The 16672-nt window shown below is 37.6% G+C and overlaps 2 long non-coding RNA genes across 7 annotated transcripts in view; one reads left to right on the top strand and one right to left on the bottom strand.

Annotated features, from left to right (window-relative positions):
- LOC129650187 (uncharacterized) overlaps window positions 1-16672 on the bottom strand; it is a 37077-nt gene that overhangs the window by 19522 nt on the left and 883 nt on the right. Inside the window, exon 2 of the long non-coding RNA XR_008713664.1 lies at window positions 3210-3311. This is a non-coding gene — a long non-coding RNA (uncharacterized LOC129650187). The remainder of the gene's footprint in view (window positions 1-3209; window positions 3312-16672) is intronic.
- Window positions 15870-16672, top strand: part of LOC129650186 (uncharacterized) — a 36600-nt gene continuing 35797 nt past the window's right edge. The window contains exon 1 of one of the 6 annotated variants that reach the window (XR_008713663.1): window positions 15870-16564. This is a non-coding gene — a long non-coding RNA (uncharacterized LOC129650186). The remainder of the gene's footprint in view (window positions 16565-16672) is intronic. The other 5 variants (XR_008713662.1, XR_008713658.1, XR_008713659.1 and 2 more) reach the window with 5 other exon arrangements.

Here is a 16672-nt window from a genome sequence, read left to right as displayed (position 1 = left end):
TTGTCATTGGATGAAGGGCGTTGTAGGAAGGGGTGATGCGACCCTGGGCTAAGTGGCTCCCTCTAGCTGAGACTGGCTGCCTGCAGCATTTCCAGGGCTGGGGTAAAAGCGCTAGAATCTGAAAATGGATCAAGTTTCCCTGTCTGGGGTGCCAAAGTACAAAATACAGGCAGGGTATATTACAAATAGTTCTTTAGCCTGGAGAAGAGGTCTTGAAGCTGTGAGCCACTCACTGGGAACCAGCAGGACATGAAGGATTCTTGAACAGGTCTGAAGCTACTAGAAGGCCTTTCAGGAGTTCAATCCCATAATAAATACTGTACTTTCAGTGTAACTTTGCCCTCTCTGCCAGTCTTCCTCAATTCCCATGCGGGACCTTTTGGAATTGGACTTGGTTTTCCTAGAGGTTGAGTGGGAGACTTCTGTGAAGTCTGCTTTCCATCTACTGGCTTTGGTTTCTTGCTCTCTCTGCTCCAAGCTAGTCTCTTCAAACTCCTTTTCCATTTCTGGCAATAATAGCCCTCTCAAGACCTAACTAACACTTTTCTGAGGCAAAAGGAAGAGAATTAATAAGGGTAACTTTTATTTCTAGGAGGGAAGTTACCATATTCCTTCACAGTATTCATCTCCTTGATTATTTAACTTTTACTCTAGATTACTCATGGGTATTTTTGCTCCCCTACCTTCAACCCAAGGAGGTTTTAGAACATTGTCCTATCTCAGCATCAAGTCTCTCTCCATCCTCCTTCTCTCTCTTTCCTTACCCACCTTTATCCACAGACTCATAGGCTTTCTGGACCTCTGAGGAAGATAAGCACTTCACAGAATCTCTGCTACAGGACCAAACATATTGAAATGACTTTTTATGAAGATATTGAAGCAACAGAAAAAGAATACATGAGGATTGTTTCTCCTGAGGGTTCAATTATTTAGAGGGCCTTTATCAAACTTTGATTGATAAATCTAACCTTTCCTTTCTTGACAACAGTTGATCACACTGTGATGAAAACAAGTTAGAAAATGGAAAAATAATATTTGGATTTCAATGAAATAATAAAAATGCAGGGACTATCTTTGACTTTTGCAAAGTGAGAAAAGAGTTCACATTTCGACTATGTGGTGGCAGGAGTCCCTTTTAAAACAGGGCCAGTCTGCATGATGCATTTAAAAATCAACCTTTTCAAATATAGCCATAACACCTACAAGATTTTTTCATTTCTTGGGGTCAGATAAACCAAACTTCAGAGTGTGCCTTGTATATTAAAGTGATAAACATAATCTGGAAGCACAGCAATGGCTAAAAATATGGAGCTGGCAGCTTTTCATTAAAATTGAAATATTTGTCTGTTTTTAATTCATTGCATAAAATTTTAAATGTCCAAATTCAGTCAGGTAGGTCTTCCTAATGATCATGAGCTTCAATCCTGCTAACAACTAAGCCTGCACTGTTAAACTCTACCTTATCTGTTCCAGAAACTTCCTGGGTTTCTTTAATGCCTCTGTTACTACTTCCTTTGTGTCATTCTGTGTTTCTTTAAAAGCATAGCTGTGTGACCTCTGGAAGTTTTATTACTTCCTTGAGACTTGGTTGCCTCTTCTGTGAATATCTGGGTATCTATTTAGTATTGCTCAACAGAATTTTCTATGATAATGAAAATGTTCTGTATCTGTACTATCCAATGCAGTATTCACTAGCCACATGTAGCTAATAAACATCTTTGAAATATGGCAAATCTAACTGAGAAACTGCATTTTTAATTTTAAAATTTGTTTAAATACAAATAACCTCATGTAGTTAGCATCTCCTGACAATATAAATCTATGTAATGTTTTAAGGATATTCTCCACTCTAAAACTCTACTACCATTCGTTAGCTCAACCTAAATATTTTTGCCCTTTGACAAGCAGAAAATAATTTATGCTTCCCTTGAAATTATTTTTCAAGACCTTTGTCAGTTTGGGGACATTATATTCCTAAAATTGACTTTGCTTTATGAAACTTTAATAATGTTGAACTTTCCTGCCCTCGGAAGCACCTTTGTTATTATGGGAAATATTGTGGATGAACAAGGACCATTTGAAGAGATCATGGAGAAAAAACTCCTTCTGGACTTAATTTCATTATGAGGATGCTCAGAATGTCAAAATGCTAAATTGCTTATAGTAAGAATCATACCTTTTTTACACTATTTTCTGCATGTAGCTGGAAAATGTTTAAAATATTTTAAAATAACTGCACATCTATTTTTGAAGCTGATTTGACTATTCAAGGCTTGCTAGCCCTTTATCCCAGAGAAGGCAATGGCAACCCACTCCAGTACTCTTGCCTGGAAAACCCCATGGACGGAGGAGCCTGGAAGGCCGCAGTCCACGAGGTCACTAAGAGTCAGACATGACTGAGCGACTTCACTTTCACTTTTCACTTTCATGCATTGGAGAAGGAAATGGCAACCCACTCCAGTGTTCTTGCCTGGAGAATCCCAGGGACAGGGGAGCCTGGTGGGCTGCCGTCTCTGGGGTCGCACAGAGTCGGATATGACTGAAGCGACTTAGCAGCAACAGCACTTTATCCATCTCACTATTTCACTCAGTAAACCAATATAGTTGTTACATATGTGTCTGTGTTCCCTTCTAGATTATGTGTTTATGAAGTTAGAAACTATATTTATGTCACAGTCCCTATGTATATAGCACAATATTCATCGCTAATTCAGATCGTGTTTTAAGATGAGACAAAATTTAACATTTTTATTGTAGTCATAAACATTTAGCAAACCAACCAGAAAATAAAAAGAATTTTTTTAATTGGCCAAGAACAAAAAAGACAAATACTTAGTGCAAATCCATATCTCTAATAACTACCACTGGGATTAGAACACACACAGGCTAAAATTATTTTAAAATATTTTATCAAAGACTTTGAGGTTGTACCTAAAAAGGTTATATCAAAAGTGAACATAATCATGTTGTCTGACCAGCGTGGATCACACATTCAAAGTAAGTGTGTATTATATATAAAACAATAAGAACCCACTGTATAGCACAGAGAAATTACTCAATACTTTGTAATAAACTGCAATGGAAAAGAATACATACACACACACATATAACTGAATTACTTACCTGTACACCTGACACCCAACACTGTAAATCAACTACACTTCAATTTTTTTTTAAGTGTAAAAGGTAGTATAGCTTCAAAAATTTACCTCTGATATCCAATGAACTAACTGAAACAACAGAAGCTACAGCTTTCTTGGAGACAGGACATGGCCAGCAAACCGGGCTGTTACATTTGGTAACAGTCATACCTGTGCAAAAATATACAGACTCATTAATACATAGGAATTCTTCATTTTTCTGGCATTATTAGTCAATGAGGTATGCATATTAGAATTTTTTAAATGACAAATTTAAGAAGAGTATTTTAACCTTCACTCATTAATTTTTTTCTAAAATTAAGAAATGTATTCATCAGTATATTTAATGTTTCCTTGATAACTTGGGGTCATCAGTTCAATCAATGTTTGCATGAATAATACAAATGGAAGCAAGACAAGCACTCATACTGAAACTGAAGATGACATGATATTCTATCAACTGGAATAACTGATGAAGGAGTAAGAAAAAAACAAAAATGAAAACAAACCATGATCAAGAAACAGTCAAGTTCTGACTACTTCTATTTAGTTTCAAAAAGTGAATTGAAAGTGCTCAGTTGTGTCCGACTCTTTGTGACCCCATGGACTGTAGCCCACCAGGCTCCTCTGTCCATGGAATTCTCCAGGCCAGAATACTGGAGTGGGTAGCTGTTCCCTTCTCCAGGGGATCTTTCCAACCCAGGAATCGAACCCAGGCCTTCTGCATTGCAGGTGGATTCTTTACTGCCTGAACCACCAGGGAAGCCATTTGAAAAAGAGATATCACAAATCCCAGTGGTATCTCCAACATTATTAGCTGTCTTTATCCTTTGTTTCCATTTTCCTTTCCTTTTTCTTCTACCCTAGAGGGGTTCCAGGAAACGTTTATAGCTGCTCTCAAGACAAATTCTAATACCTGCTTCTTCTCAAAACTTCACAGTATGTCCAGGAGATAAATAGTGTGGAGGTCAAATACAATTCATCACAGGGAGATCTGTTGTTGAAAATAAAATCAGAAACTAGCTTCTAAGCATGCAAAGATAAGAGTATGGTGTCAGGCACTAATTTCCTTTCAAATTCCTCTCCATTTCTAAAAGATGTTTTTATTTACCAAGATCCCTTTTTATTGGTTCCCTCTTCCAGACTGCCCCACTTAACCCACCCATCCTCACACTAAAAATACATTCACACTCTTTTTGATTCCAGTTATTTGCTCATTAAGTAATCATAGGACTGTTGAATTAAATACAGAGTAAAATTAAAATACTGGAATCATTTGGAGGGTTTAAGTGCCTCCACCAATAAATATTGGGTGTGGAATTCAAGAGGCTGCACTTGACTTGGCCTTGTCCAAGTTCTTTCTCAAGAAGTATGAAAGATAAACCTAAACTCAGAGTTAATCAGATTGTCCTGCTTTCTCAGGTGGACTAGAATTCACTGCTTATTCCACCCACTCTGAGGTCAGTGGCACTTTTCGGAGATGGGATGGACTCCCCTGCCCACTGCAAAGGCTCAGTTCCCCCTGGGCCCACTCTCTGTCTGAAATCCCACACTGAGGCCAGATGCCAGCCTTCCCAGAACATTAGTGGTCTCCTTTCAGTGTTTGAACTGCCCAGACTGAGTCCCCATAGACTCTTTCTCAGCTTGAAACCTGATCTTCAACCTCTTTACCTGACCTGGATGGTCACTTTCCTACTCTAGGCTTCAGCTGCTTTAGCTGTAAAATGATATATCTGTTCTTAATTCTAAAGTCTTCTTTCTAAAGCTCTAGAATGTGGTGACTCCATAAAAACATTCCTCTCTGCTGGTTTCAACTTTGTAGAGAATTAAAGCCACAATTACTCTACCTGTGGCGGATTCATTTTGATATTTGGCAAAACTAATACAATTATGTAAAGTTTAAAAATAAAATAAAATAAAAAATAAATAAATAAATAAAAGACAGTGAGTTACACTTGATAAGGAAAGTGTGATTTTATAGTTAGATTTATAGGGATGAAAGATGATATACTATGTTTTAAGATACTCATGATCCGTTTTCATGAGACTCGGGAAAGGGGAAGGGAGTGAGTAAAATACTAAATGATTCTGACAAATTAAGTTAGCCACGGTGTATCTAATTAGCTACAACTTGAATAAATCACACATATCCAATTCAAGTTTTCTTTTATTTTTCTAAGAAGGGATCCCAGTAAACAGAGTCCCATGCTCAGTAAACTCACATTCAGTGGTTTAGTTTTAAAAAATACTTACATTGCTGGAAGAAGAAATACTGCCCATCAGTCCTAATTGATGTTTAGCTATCAAATGCATTTGAAATAAATTTATTACTTTGGCTGATCTCTGTTTAATACATTCCGAAAGGGGAAAGAAGCATACAATAATTTATGGACTCTCCGTCTTCTACACTAAAGTGTGTGATAAATTACATATTATTTGGCCATGAAATTAACAAGCCAAAGAAACCACACCATTAGCAAGGTATATAGTGGTAAGCAGCAGGCAATGATAATGATGTAAAACAAAATAGAGTGTGTATGTTGGCATAGCTGCCAATAAAGTAATCATTACATGCATGCATATGCATCTATGATCGGTAAGCTCTTTGAGGGCATTTCCTATGAATTCTACATACCTGTCAGGATATAGCTCAGTTTCTAGGGCTGAGAAAGGGTTATTGTAACAAACTCAGACCTTCCCTCAATATAGAATTTGGCCAACATGTATTCTGAACATCAAAATTTCACACTGCTTTCAATGTTCCTACACTAGCTGCCACCTCAACAAATGCAAGATAAAGTATAACGGATTATAAGAAGCTAGAAACAAAAAAATGAAAGTGAGAAAAGTAGGAAACAACTTGGGTATAGAGTACTTCAACATTTATGTAAAGAGAGGACCCCAAACTAACCAGAGGTTACCCTAAACTATAGCATACACTCTAGAAACTTGAGTAAACTCTGGGAGTTGGTGATAGACAGGGAGGCCAGGCATGCTGCTGTCCTTGGGGTCACAAGGAGTCGGACACGACTGCGCAGCTGAACTGAATAGAAACTTGAATGAAAAACAATACAAGGGAAACTCAGAAAGACTGTTTTTTCACTTTACTGTATATGCATGCCCATCTTAAATAATCTATATGTTTATATTTAACAAGAAAGCACTGTTGTGCAAAAAATATTTGGGTTCTATCAGAAAGCATGTAAGGATTAGGCAACTCAGCCTTCGGGTGAATAACTGTATCTTTCAGGTTGTGAGCATTTGAATTTTCCAGAAATATTTCCCCAAAGTTGAAAACTAAAAGAGTAGGAGGGCAGTATCCTTTAGAAGTTTTACACTGTCAAGATTTTTCTAGGAAGAATATCCTTATGGATTATCAACACAATGATTCCAAGTAGATCAATTTATGCTGAGAAAATTATATAACAACATTCACTTAACTTCCATTATATTAACAATAAGTTTCATTACTTCAACCTTGTGCTTCTTAGTAAAGTTTAAAACATTGAGCCAAGAACAGATGGTGACAATGTCAGGGACTCAGGTGTATCTATAGGTGTCTTCAGACAAAATCAGCCACCTAGGCTAAAGTCCTGATTTAAAACATTCCAGCATGAATGAATCTCAAAAACCATATGCTGAGCAAGTGAAGGCGGATCAAAAAGGTACCTTCTGTATTATTCAACTTACACAAATTTCTAAAATCAGCAAAATTAATCTCTAAAGATAGAAATTAGATCAGTGGTTACCTGGGGGTGGGAGATGGGGAGATTTTTGCAAAAGGTTAGGAGGAAACTTTCTAGAGTTTTAGAACTGTTATCTACCTTTATGGGGGTGGTAGTTATACAAATGTATAAACTAATTAAAAGCCACTGAACTGTTGACTAAAAGAGGCAAGGCCTCTTCTCCAACTCAACTCCAGCTCCCATTTCACTCTGAAACCAAAGACTCACACCTTCCTGGTTTTTGGGCTTCCTTGGTGGCTCAGAAGGTAAAGAATCCGCCTGCAGTGAGGGAGACCTAGGTTCAATCATTAGGTCTGGAAGACCCCCTGGGGAACGGCTACGCACTCCAATATTCTTGCCTGGAGAATTCCATGGACAGAAGAGTCTCGTGGGTTGCAGTCCGTGGGGTCACAAGGAGTCGGATTCCTCTGAGCTACTAACACTTTCACTTTCAGGTCATTACCATATTGTGAGAGCCCTGAAGAATAGCCCAACAATTGTTACATCAGAGCCATTTGACAGTTTATAGCTCTAAAAAAAAAAAAAAATAGAATCAAGTAAGTACAGCATTTAAGTAGCAGTAATTCAGAAGTCATTTACGACAACCTGTGTGGGAAGCACCTCCCTTCGGGAAAATTCTTTGCCATACGATACTCCTTCCCCAACAGGTAGTAAGAAAACATGGCCATGGAAAGTTATAATACCTTTTGTGGAAAGAACACTCAGCTTCAAGAAGGCCTGAGGTTCATGCATTTTTTTTTCTTGAATTAGATTCCCCATTAATTACTTTATCTGAAAGAAACTATCAGAATTATGTAAGCAATTAAAGAGAAGCTAATCCATGTGCTTTCATCTTGTTGACCTTTCCCACTTTATGTCATGTGGCTACCTGAAACATCAGCAATTTACATGCTTTTCTTTTTTTTTTACAGATTTGTACGTATGTGTCCTCATAATGAAAAGATCATTAAAATAAAATATCATGAGTGCAATCTTAAGAAGCAGAGTCTTTTTAAAGTCTTGGAAAATGTGAAAGCACTGATATTCATGGACAATTTTACACTCTGAAATTTACCCCCAATTTTGTAAATCTCTATTTTGTCTAGCAGATTTTCAAAATTTCTACCATGGTCATTTGTTAATTTTATAATTACATAATAAATGCATTAAACATACAATTTTCTGTTATCAATTGCAGTTTTTAAACTATTTCTCTCCTTATCTTCAGCAGATATGTCATAGACTTGTTTCAAGTAAAGACTCAACATACAGAACTATATAGTGACAAGAACTCTACTGAGCCCTCTCCATCCTAAGACAGTGTACCATAAAAGCACAATATATAACACTCCAAGTATTTCAAAATTACAAAACACTTAGCTACTCAAAAAGAGTATACAAACTTGCACAGAAAATAAACGTGTAAAAGTCCATAAATAAACCACAATATAACTTGCTTCACAGAATATGCTGACTGAAATGTCCTGAGCCTCTCCCATCCTTAGGTAGCCGGAAATTACAACAAAATAATATTTCACCTTTGGAAGTCACACCCTCTCTCATACCAACCACCCTATTGCTTCCTTGGAGAAAACAGGAAATTAACCTGAATATCATGCAAAACAAATACAGCATTACTGATGTAGAATCTCTGTTTAAAGACAATAACTTCAATAGCAGAGGGAATTTTACCATTACAGGCTTCAGATAACCTCTATATTTCTCAGATTTCAGGCTAAATCATAAAATGCTATATTGTGTCTAAAGCTATTTTTTCAATAGTCTATTTTATAAAATGCACTAGCAAAGCAATAAGCACTGAGGAGTATTCTGGCTCCCAAATCCTAAAGTCATTCTGATTATGTATGGGTGATCATGGGACACCACTGGACCCGCCAGAAGACTGGCTGAAATGCCAGGGTCTGACCAACTTAGAAATTAGAAATTATACAGAATCCAACCTTATTTTATTTCTTGTTAAGTAATTCCTATGAGGGATTTAGGATGTCAATATAAAGTCCTATGATGTATAACCTTTATCCATGAGATGGGGAACAATGCCAATCCCCGTCATAAATACTTTCAAAATCTGACACAGAAAATCCACTGTAGGGCATAGGACCAGCCAATTGGATATGAATCACACATATCCATTCATTTGGACAATCTGCAAATATTCATTTTAAAGTCTACTATATGCCAATAAGGTACTGGGCTCTGAGATAATAAAACCATGCTAAATGCTAAAAACAGACAAACTCAGTTGTGGCCCGCCTGGAACTTACTACTCAGAGACGTGCCTTCACTGTAAATGGTTAGGTCTCAGCCAACGCTGTTATCATCAGCAAGTGACCAAGTGATACAGCTTGATTTCTAAACAGCCTGCACACTCTGTCACTTGCTTTCAACATTTTTGCTTTCCTACAAGAAATATAACCCAGTGGTCCCTTTCTCCTTGTTAGTGAGGTTTAGGGAAAATTCACCTGGTGAACAATTCCTTGCAGCCTGTTTTGTCATCCTCTCCTCTGTGCTCTTGAACTAAAGAGACCTGGATTAAAGTCACTTGCTTTAATCCTATTATTTTAAAATACAGCTGCCCCTGCTTTGAGGATTTCTACTGCACCAACGTGGTGGCAAAGCAGCAATGAAGGACAGGCAGGTAAATTTCAAAAAGACAGCTCTAAAAATATCCATTCTCCTGTTCTCCTCCCATCTCTCTGCTCTGAACACCTCTGCCCTGATGCACTGCCTTTATTCTTCTCTGCTCCAAAAGGGTTTCTAAGAGCGGGGAGTATTTATGGTTTCATTTGCTCCCAAGTCCTTGGTGGAAGAGAATGGTTCCTCATTCTTACTAATTCCACACTCCCATTGGTAACACAAAAATCATTGTTTTTAAAAAATATTTCCTCAGCTTCCCATTTCTTCTGGGCCAACACTGAAAGAATATTTTCAAAGAAACAATATTCTCTCCCCACTGCCCTTCTGAGCTTCAAGTTCCCACCTCTCGTCTCATTTTCAACCCTTATTAAGGGATGCAACACAAAAATACAAGAACATTCTTTGTGCCTTCCTTGTACCAGCCAATTATTCTAATTTGTTCTGTCTCTAAAGAACAGAATGCAAAATCAACACAAAAGCTGATTATGTGATCTCTTCCAAGGGAAAGATCTGAAAGTTGTCTATTTACTAATGAAGCTCCATGTGTTTTAAGGGTTGACTGAAGCAACTATCAGGAATTTTCATCCTTTAAATTAGTTTTTGCCACCAGATGCACGTCTTTCATTTTGGATAATGTATCTTTTCAGTTCAGGCTACAACTGGGCAAAAGAAAAGAAAAAAAGATAATCAACACCATGTTTTTGAGTAATAACCCAGTAATATAGCTACCATCCTTCCCTAAGGAATTTCACCTACTTTATGAACACAATTTAGTATAAACTCATAAGAAAACTAACAAAGCCCAAAACCACTTCACAATAGCCTAGAGAGGTAAAGGTCGAAAATGATTATTGCCAGGCCCAGCAGACAATGGCACCTACTAGAAAGGGCACAGGACAGGAAAATCTCAGAAGCCTGTGTTCCATTTTCAGTTATTCCTGTAAGCACTAGTATGATCTGAGTGATCTCAGCCTGCCCCATTTTTTCAATTTATAAGAACTTGCATCATCCTCTCAACAGAAGGAAAATACAAGATCCAAAAAGCTATAAACCTTTTTAGGAAAGAAAATAAGCAAGCTTTCTAATGAAAAAGAATAATTCAGTCAATGGAGACTTAGTAAAAATCTGCCATAAAGCAATTGTTTTCCTGAAATTTATCTTTCATGGCATATTTATTGGGGTAAGGAATTTAAGGAAACCATACTTAGAGTTACCAATTGTTCCAGAAATCAAAGTCATTAAGTTCAGGTTCCAACTTTGAAATATAAGATGTCCCTACACCGCATATTCACCATAAATGTGAGAAACAAGATATGCAGACACACCCTCATGTAAATATCCCATATGTAGTGGTTTTAATACAGGGCCCCAAAATCATTGCCATTCTTTTCTTCCACATGTGGGCACCTCTCCCCATGAATTTGGGCAGACTTTCTATGGCTTCAAAGAACAAAGCAGGAGTCAGTAAATCATGGCTGGTGGACCAAATCTAGGCCTCTATTTTCTTTTATAAATAAAGCTTTATTGGAACACAGCCATGTTCATTACTATAGGTATTATCCATAACTGTTTTCATATCACAGCAGTGGAACTGAGTATCTGCTACAGAGCCTGTATGGCTTGCAAAGCCTAAAGTACTGATTGCTGATACCTTATAGAAAAAGACCTTAAACTCCCGCACTAGAATATAACAAGAGTGATGCTATGTAATATCTAAGACTAGGTCATAAAGGTTGTGCAGCTTCTGCATGATTCTCTTTGGAAAGCTTGAACTCTGGACACTCATTCTTGAGACACTCCACCTTGAATCCTAACTATCATGTTATAAGAAGTCCAAACCACATGAGCAGCCTTTTGCAGGCATACCAGTCAACAGTCCTTGTCAGGCCCAGTCTTCAAGTCATCCCATCTCAGGAGCCAGACATGAAATTAAGATTATCTAGATGATTCCAGCCCTAGCCACTCAAATCCTCATGAGCTGCGGTTTCAGACATCAATTATGGAGTAGAGACAAGCCATCTCCTCTGGGCACTGTTTGAATTGCTGACCCATAGAATCTGTGCACATGTTAAAATTTCTGTTTACACACTACTAGGTTTAGACTTTTTATCATGTAAGCAGTAGATAACTGTAGCACTGTGTCTGTACACAGGAGATCTACATTTCACAGCATACGTACAAGAACTGATAAATCCCTGCATTGTATAAATTTTCTTTTAACCTCATAGAAACTCCCTGAGAGAAACAATATTGTCTCTATTTTATAGATGAGAAAACTGAGGCAAAAACAGGTAACATACTTGAGTACTCAACAAGTAAATTGTAGTCAGGGTTTGAATCCAAGCAGTCAAGTGTCAGATCCCTTTCTCTTAGTCATCAAGCAATATGCTGAGAAAGGGGATGCAAGCTGAAAGCCATTACTTCATGTTCAAGAAACCAGAAAATTAGCAGGCATGTTTGAAAGAATACAGGACTTGGGAGTTGTAAGATCAGAGCTCAAGTTATGCAATGAATTCTCTCATCTAGATATAGGTTTGTTTTAGAATATGAAGAAGAGTACTACATATTTTGGTTGTTAATGTCTGTACTTAAGAAAATGATTACCAAAGATGAGCATTTCACCAAGGAGTTATTTTGCAATGACACAAATTACTGATTCAAAATCAAATCTTTATTAAGTATCCATTGTGTCAGAATTCTTTCCCATTCTGCATTTTTAAAATTCCTTTTCTGTCTATTCTTGGCTAAAGCCTTGAAGCCTAACATTTGGAAAGACAATAATTTATGGGAGACTCCTATTTGCTAAGGTTAGAAGCAAAAGAGCATGGTGGGTAAAAAGCTGCCCAAGGATATAAGTTCCTGCAGCTGGGAGGAGGAGACAGAATGAATATCTGAAGATGTGTACTGAGCCAACACTAATTCCACAGCATAAAGTTAGAATTCAGGGAGCCAAACTGCTGGCAATTTTTCCTTATTTCCACCTCAAAAGGGGCAAAACAAGCACATTGGCAAATGAAGAGCATTAGCCATCACAAATTCCTTTTAGAGGTCATCTATCAAATGATCTGATGCAATGTAGACTATGATTTGGGTCTATCAAATGATTTGATCTAATCAAATGATTTGATGCAATGTAGACTATGATTTGGGTCCAAAAACCATAAGTCAGGCCTTTTATAACAGGTCTATCCTCAAATATCCATGATAGAATCTTCCCAGGTGATTATATTAATAAAATGCAAATAGGGTTAAGAGCTACCAACATAACCAATTCTAGACACATAATATGTAGAGAAAATTTAAACTGAAATTTAGTTTAACAGTAAAACAAACTGTGACTCTACTGGCTGGAACTAGATAAGGGCTGTGGATTTAGCGGGATGAGAAAAACAGATGACTAGGGAGTAAATCAAATGCTTTACACCTGTGCTTAGCTAATTGCTACTCATAATTCAGTCTCATAGTAACTGTGGAGAAGGCAATAGCAACCCACTCCAGTACTCCTGCCTGGAAAATCCCATAGATGGAGGAGCCTGGTAGGCTGCCATCCATGGGGTCACTAAGAGTTGGACACAACTGAAGCGACTTAGCAGCAGCAGCATAGTACCTGAACCTTAAAATCCCTTAGTTCTGTTAAAAAGAAAAACTCTTCAAGTAAATAAATTCTGAGAATTATATAAATCATAAAGAAAAAGAAGAAACCTTACTTTCTGAGTTAGTTGCTTTCATATTTACTAGTTCAGTTTCATGACATAAACTAGATTATTTTTCTCTCCATTTTATATTTGAGGAAAATAAGGCTTTAAAAATGGTACTGAAACAACTGGACATCCCTCTAAAAAATAATAATAACAACTTCAACCTAAACCTCCACACCTTATATAAAAAAACAAATCAAAGTGGATCATAACCTTAAAAAGCAGAGGGAAAAAAATAGGAGAAAATTTTTGGCACCTAGAGCTAGGTGAGGAATTCTTAGACTTGACAACAAAAGTATGATCAATAAAAGCAAAAATAAGAAATTGGATCTCATCAAATGAATTAAGAATGCTTCATAGAATATCCTTTTTAAGTGGATGAAAACTCAAGTTACACACTGAGAAAACACATTTGAAAATCCCATATGAGAAAAATGACTTGTATCTATAATATACAAAGAATTCTCAAAACTAAACTTCAAAAAATCCAATCAGAAAATAGGCAGATGAAGGCAGAATACATGGAAAGACATTTCCATGGAATAGAATATACACATGGCAAACAAGCACACAAAAAGATGTTCAACATCATTAGCCATTAGAAAAACACAAACTAAGACCATAATATCACAGAATAACTAAAATTAAAATACAGTGACAACATCAAGTGCTGGTGAGTATGAGGAAAAACTGTATCACATCGCTGGTAGGAATATAAAATGGTCTAGCCACTCTGAGAAACAGCTTGACAGTTTTTTTTTTTTATCCTAAAACTAGATTTACCCTACAAACCAGTAATTGTATTATTGAGCATTTATCCCAAAGAAAAACTTAAGTTCCTGCAGAAACTTAAATATTCATAGTAGTTTTATTTTTAACAGCCAAAAACTGGCAACTACCCACATTTCTTTCAATGGGTAAATGTTTAAACAAATTGTGATAAAATATTGTGATAGAATACTACTTAGCAACAAAAAGGAATAAATAATATATGCAAAAAATTGAAATGAACTTCAAGGGAATGATACTGAGTCAAAAATTTTAAAAAGCCAATCTCTGAAGATTAATTCATGATCGTGTTTATATATCATTCTTAAAATAACAAAACTGTGGAGACAGATAAAGATTACAAGATGCCAAGGGTTAGAAATGGGGGTAGAAGGTGCAGGAGGGAACTTTGTGAGTTTTTTTGGTCCTAGTACAAATAAAACAGCAATCTACGCTTTAATCCCTAAAGATATTTAAAAGTAATTCCTAATACGAGGTGTCCAGATATTTAGCAATGGCAGCAGATCAGAGGTATAGCTTCCCCAAATGACAAATTCAAGAGAGACTGTACTAATTCAAACTATATGTCCGTTTTTATAACACCAATGACACTACTTAAATGGTACTTTTTTTTTTTTTAATGGAACATACTTTAACTATTTTGGATATCCAGTATACCAGATGGACCAGCAGCATTTTCTCTACATTTATTCTTATTTAAGAGAATAACTTTTATAATAAGACAGTTAAGAGAAAAGAAACCACAAAACTCAAGTACACTTCTCATAGGAAGACGAGGTTAAAATAAGTAGTAGCAGTTCAAAAGCTTAAGCCATGGTACCTAAATCTGGCTGTGCCTCAGAATTATCTGAAAAACTTTTAAAAGACCCTCACACTCATGATGCACCCTAGATCAATAAAATCATTTTAAAGCTCCTCATGACACCAACATCTAGCCAGAATTGAGAACCAGCAGACTAAGCAGAAGGGGATATTTCTACAAAAATCTTTTAATAGTAAGTCCTTTCACCCAATCAGATTTACCTCCCCCCAAGACTTCCCCCACTCAGCAGGTAAAGAATCTTCCTGCAATGTAGGAGCCACAGGAGACAAGGGTTTGATCCCTGGGTCAGAAAGATCCCCTGAAGGAAATGACAACCCACTCCAGTATTCTTGCCTGGAAAATCCCATGGACAGAGGAGCCTGGCAGGCTATAGTCCCAAGGGTAGCAAAAAATCTGGCATAACTGAGTGACTAAGCACACACACACACACACACACACGTAAAGAAGGCTAGATGTTATCCATACTGAACTTTAATACTTGGGACTTGCTAAAAACTTGAATCATGTTCACCTAAATCACATATTATTCTCTAAGTTTTTCAAACCCAGAGCTAAGGGGAAAAGTTTCTCAAAATGAGATTTAAAGTGCTCACAGAGGACTAGTCCCTGGAAAACCAGAACAGCCATCCCTCTGCATTGAAATGTAAAGCATGCTTGATAACCTTACCACTGCCCACAGATACTAGTCTCTGCCAACCAATGGAGAAAAGACATTTTCCATTCCTACCAGGGCAAATTCGGCTGTACTTCTCTTAGCTGCTGCTGCTGCTAAGTCGCTTCAGTCGTGTCCGACTCTGTGCGACCCCATAGACTGCAGCCCAACAGGCTCCCCCATCCTTGGGATTCTCCAGGCAAGAATACTGGAGTAGGTTGCCATTTCCTTCTCCAATGTAGGAAAGTGAAAAGTGAAAGTGAAGTCACTCAGTCATATCTGACTCTTAGCGACCCCATGGACTGCAGCCCACCAGGCTCCTCCATCCATGGGATTTTCCAAGCAAGAGTACTGGAGTGGGATGCCATTGCCTTCTCCACTTCTCTTAGCTAGACCCCTTCTTTTCCAGGCACCACTGCCCTTCACCTGGTGGTGGACATTTTGTTTCTCTGACATTGCAGCTATTTTGAAACTTTCAGGTGAATGAAAATCATCTGGAGGACCTATTATAACAAAGATCATTAGATCTGAGCTAGATCATCAGATCTAGATCTGAGCCCCTCTAGAGTTGCTGAGCCCATAAGTCTGGGACAGGGCCCTAAAACTTGAATATCTAACACAATATCAGGGGATACTCTCAGGCTATCACCGAATGCCAAGTTCCTGTGCCTGAAGCACAGTGAGGCCAAACCAACCTGAACACTGGAGTGTGGAGCAGAGAAAGGTTTATGATAGGGCTGAGCAAGGAGAGGGGTGGTTTATGCTCCCAAAAGCCCAAACTCTCTCAAGGGTTTCAGCAAAGCATTTTTTACAGGCCACATAGGCAAGGGGCATCCCCCGGAATGTGATAACTTCATGCACAATTTTGATTGGCTGATGTAGAGGTAATAGGGCAGTTAACATTATCAATCCTTAGGTGCCAGAAGGCCTGGGGACTACAAACTCCAGATCATCAAGTGGTTAATTTCTTCCATTTGGTGCTGGGTTTTAGCATCTGAAAACTCAGGAAATATGCATGAGATACTAGAGGGCAGCTACAACTGAGGATACCAGGGAGGAGTCTGCTCAAAGAAGGCCTGGTAGGTTACTGCTTGGTTACTAGATGACCATACTTTGAGAGCCACTCTTTTAGTGACTTGAAATGTTAAGTAACAGAAGAATCCCTTTCCTAGTAGAGCCAACTATGG

Source organism: Bubalus kerabau, chromosome 4 (genome assembly GCF_029407905.1).
Source record: "Bubalus kerabau isolate K-KA32 ecotype Philippines breed swamp buffalo chromosome 4, PCC_UOA_SB_1v2, whole genome shotgun sequence".
In the NCBI taxonomy this organism is placed as follows: domain Eukaryota; kingdom Metazoa; phylum Chordata; class Mammalia; order Artiodactyla; family Bovidae; genus Bubalus; species Bubalus kerabau.
The sequence above is the reverse complement of the archived record's forward strand: the minus strand, read 5'-3'. Positions and strand labels throughout refer to the sequence as shown.